Source organism: Hevea brasiliensis, chromosome 8 (assembly GCF_030052815.1).
Source record: "Hevea brasiliensis isolate MT/VB/25A 57/8 chromosome 8, ASM3005281v1, whole genome shotgun sequence".
In the NCBI taxonomy this organism is placed as follows: Eukaryota; Viridiplantae; Streptophyta; class Magnoliopsida; order Malpighiales; family Euphorbiaceae; genus Hevea; species Hevea brasiliensis.
The window spans coordinates 22,998,693-23,003,709 of NC_079500.1; the positions used below are offsets into that span (position 1 = coordinate 22,998,693).

The 5,017-nt window shown below is 31.0% G+C and overlaps 1 pseudogene; it reads left to right on the plus strand.

Annotated features, from left to right (window-relative positions):
• Nucleotides 1–294: 294 nt before the first annotated feature.
• On the plus strand, nucleotides 295–3,989 carry LOC110656535 (uncharacterized; annotated as a pseudogene).
• The last annotated feature ends 1,028 nt before the right edge of the window (nucleotides 3,990–5,017 follow it).

Below are 5,017 nucleotides of genomic sequence, written 5' to 3' on the forward strand. Positions count from 1 at the left end.
ATGAATTCCAATCAAAGTCATTTCTATTAAAAATAAATAAATAAAAACATGCACTAAATAATCATATTTTTTAGAAAAAAAAATGTGAATAGCATATGTTGGCAAATTCTCTTAAAAAAAATGAATAAATTGCCAAATTTGTAGACAAATTAATCCTTAGAAGTATATGTATATTGCACATATCAGAGCTCATGCATCAACTGTGGCTGTAAGAAAACCACTTGCATGATGATATAAAACTCTCTATCCATACACACTATGCCAAATCTCTTTACATAAACCATAGAACTTTAACACATTTCTCACACAAACAAACCTAAAAAAACACAATACTAGCTACACAATGTTTCACAAAGCTTTCTTCCTCTCTTTGTTGGTAACCCTAGCCAACATTCAAGGCAACTATGTTGTTCACTACATTGTCACCAATAACAACGGTTCAATATATGGCGAAGCCCGATTTACTAGAGAGATTGGAGTACAAAATAGCAAACGAATCCTATCAACTGTAATGGATTTAACAAAGAAGATATTCCAACAAGCTAAAGCAACAGATTCTAATTTTTATGGTAAGGTGAACTTACTCCTAGACATCATGAATGGTGTTGTTTATGCTAGCAATAATGAAATCCATGTTAGCGCAAATTATTTAGGAAATTACTTTAATGATGTAAGAAAGGAGTTCACTGGAGTCCTTTTCCATGAAATAACTCACATAAGGTAATGGGCAAACACCATGAGAATTAATAGAAGGGATTACTAATTTTGTAAGGTTAAAGGCTACTATGCACTTAGCCATATTTGGTGCAGCTAGGGAAAAGAGATAGGTGGGATCAAGGGGCATGGTTTTAAATAATAGATGCTATGTTACATAATGACCATTATTTAAAGGCTTTTTGGCTTATTGTTACCGTTAGCATCGTTATTTAATGGATTTTTAAATTTGTAATTGTAAAGGCTGTTACGACTATTATTTAAAGGTAACGGCCATTATCGACCATTATGTTATAATGGCCATTACTTTTCTGACTAAGAATTCTTGGGTTTTTTTTTTTTTTACCTCTTTCATGATAAATGCAGTAGAGGGAACCTTTTTGTGCAAAAAATTATCTTGACTCATGCATTTTAGCATATTTTCATTCTGTCTAGGTAACTAAGCCATTTTTTCTTAATTTTCTCTACAACCAGCAATTCTCTACAAATTTTTTAGCTCAAGAGCATGGATCATCAAATAGACAAGGTAGTTTTGAAGTAAAGGAGATTAAAGGGTGTGTTATTGTTTTTTCCCCTAATTTTTAGCTATTTTTGAATTATTTTTTGGTAAATACATAAATAATTATAAAATAATATCAAAGAAAGTTTTAAACTTTCATAATATTTACTAAGTATAAACTTAGTCTTTAACAAGATAAAATTTAAGAAAAATAAATAATCTTTTAATTAACTCTTGAAATTGATTTTCTAAATTAAATAGTAAGTTTACAACCTAAACTAATGATATCCTAAGATCAAAGTCAAGATAATCAAGAATCTCCTAGACATTGATTTTGATGGTAATAAGGTTAGTTATTTACTATCTTTTTAGTTATTTTGGTTTAAATTGATTAATACTAATGCTTTATAAGACTAAAGGATCTAATGTCTTTATTTTGATATATTTATGTTTATTATTAGTTGTATATCTTAGTTTTAATTATATTTTTTTTTTATATTTATTCATTTTATTAACTTTGCAAATTTTTTTTTAAAAAATTGCATAGCGACAAGCTATTACCATTATGTTACAGTTGTTATAGGCCCATTTTAATTACTCGCGACCGTGACCCCGAACACGGCTACGATCGCAATTTAAAACCATGTTAAGGGGTATGATATCATAGCAAGGTTTTTGGACTATGTAATGGTCTTAAAAATGGATTTGTGGCTGAGCTTAATAAGAAGATGAAAAATGGTTATAATGATCAATACTTTGTTAATCTATTAGGGAAATCTATTAATAAGCTTTGGAGTACAAGGCTAAATATGCAAAATTGGCTGATTTGGCTAAAGGTACAATAAATAAAACATTTGTATTTGCCTTCCAAGCTAGGTGGTAATAAATTAAGAGGAATTGGGAATGGATAAAAATCTTATGTTCAGAGTACACTTCTCTATTATGAAAATGAATAGAATAGTGCATCTATTATCATGTATCAATGTATTATATAATTAAATAAAAATGGGTATGAGACTTATAATTAGAATAGTATGTCTCAGGTTCAAATCCCTCTATATCTGCTCATATGTGAGAATTATTCACTACAATGCTTATAGTTATGAAAGTCATTCGTGAAGCTAACCTATGATCCATTTAGCTTGTTAATGAACTGAATGAAACAAATTTCGCCAAATGCTTATTCTAAAATAAATCTTGGATACCCTAAGCAAAACTGAACATACTTCACAAATACATGGTATGCTAACTTAAAGAGATTGAGAGAACTCAAAATTGAAATTCATAAGAGATACCATACATACTTTGAGCATTTTGCCACTTTCCATGGTTGTTTGATTTAGAAAGCACGATATTATTGAAGCATCAACACATACATCACTCAAACACTTTTGATAATTATATTTCTTAATTACAATTGATTTCTATAAGTGCAATGTGCATGAGAACAAAAAGAATATGAACCTGCAAACTTAGCATAATGACTTGTATCTTTCAAACATGTATCTTTCAACTTGGGCAATGTTTTATCAACTAAATCAGCTATAACTCTGAAGTACTAAAGTCGTTTTCAAGACTAAACCAGCCTCATATTGATTGAATTATGTATATAGATAGGCAGAAATTTATCACTTGTAAAGAGTAGACCTAATCTAATTGTAAGGAGAAATAAAACTTCGCTAGCTCAGGTAGCATAGTGGCATGTCATCCATTATAACTAGAAATCCTAGCAACCACATGTTAACAAGAAATGAAAGTGGAACTAAAAACTTGACCTTTCCTTAATGAATCATCTATTTATATACAAGTCAGTAACTAACTCCTTGAATACAAAAGCAAAACTAACTTACAAAATCTGAAACTAATTAACAGAACAAGTTAAACTTCAAATCCTTCACTCTATGTCAACTTAGCTCAGCTCTCCTCCACAGTCTTCTTTATATCCAGTAATACACTACACCCCCCCCCCCCCGGCGCAAACTAGAGAATGTATGTCTATCATTCCTAACTTGGATTGAAGATGATAAAATGGGGCAATAGGCAGAGGCTTTATGAAGATATCAGCAATTTGAGCTACGGAAGAGACAGGTAAGTGCTTGATGATCCTTAGCTAACTTTTCTTCTTAACAATGTGACAATCAAGCTCAATGTGCTTGGTTCTCTCATGGAAGGTAGGATTGGCAGCTCTATGTAAGGCAGATTGGTTATTACAATAAATCAAGGCTGGTTTCTTATAAGCAACTTGAAAATCATCAAGTAAAAAAGTTAACCATTGAAGCTTACAAGTCACAGAAGTAAGAGCATGATACTCAACTTGAGAAGATGACCGCGACACATTGCTTTGCTTCTTTGATTTCCAGGAAATAAAGAATCACCCAAGTAGATGCAGAAGCCAGTGACTAATCTCCTAGTATCAACACAACTAACCCAATCAAAGTCACTAAAGCTTTTTAATTGAAAAGAAGAAGTAGCAGGAAAGAATAAGCCATTTCCTGGAGAATTCTTAATGTATCTGAGCACTCAATGGGGTACCTATTGATGACCAGAGGTAGTATGCGCAAGGAATTAACTGAGTTGTTGTACAACAAATGCCAAATCTAGTCTGGTAGTGGTTAAGTACAAGAGCTAGCCAATTAGCCTTCTATAAGCTGCACTATCATAGAGGGATTCACCTATGTGTTGCTGAAGTTTAGTTGAAGCATCCATTACTGATTTTGCTGGCTTAGAAGCTAAGAGTCCAGCATCAGATAAAATCTCTAAGGCATACTTTCTTTAATTCACAATAATGCCCTTAGATGATTGGTTCATACTCTGCAAGTATACAGATCGTTCAAGTAGTAAAGAAAAGATATCGTCCCACAGAGTTTTGATGTTTGAGTACCAAACCATAAAAGTTTCAATTATTTTGGCTAAACATAAAGTGTATAAAAAATTAAAGGATGAGATGTAGAAATTTAAATTGAAAAAAATTAGAAAATTATAATAAGGTAAATAATTAAATTTCTAAATACTATACTAATTTACTAAAACACCAGCAATTAAATAAAGATTTAATTAATTAATAGCAGAGTTGATTCCAGAGTTGAGGTTTATGAAGTAAATTTCACTAGGATTTGGATAGGCAAAACCAAATTTAAGGGAAATATAAGCTTAAAGGAAGTTGATTCTTATTTCCTTTAAACTCTTTCAAGCAAACTAAAGTGTGTTTTAAAGGAAACTAAACCCAATTTTCATATGATGTTTAATTACCCAAAACCCTTTAAGCACTTTAATCAACTTAAAAATTCCTCTTAACCCACTAGTTTATTTATAACACTAGGTGACTAAGTTCATTATCTTGATTATCTATCATAAATTTTCACCTCTCAGTCCTTCAATCTAAGATTAAAAACAAAATCCAAAGGGTACCAACAATGGGTATGTAAATAAGCACACAAGATAAGAATCAAAACTTATATATATTAAAATCTGGTTAAAACCAATCCAAATCTATAAATAAAACTTAAATCATTACACCCAACTCTGAAATCTTAAGTATCTACTCACTCATGTTTGTATTTACAAGTAGAAAACATCAAATAAAGTAAGAAAACATGAAAATAAGACTAAAAATAAAAGAACTCAGAAGAAAAAGAATCAAATCTCTGAGGAACAGCAAGCTGGAGATGTCACTTTGCAGATGGCCTTCCTCCAAAAATGTCATTCTGCACTAATTTGCCTCAAAGAAGATTTTCTCTCTCTTCCTTCTTATGGTAAAAATGAGAATATGATGCTTATATATCCCTTAAAGTTTTACCCTAAAAG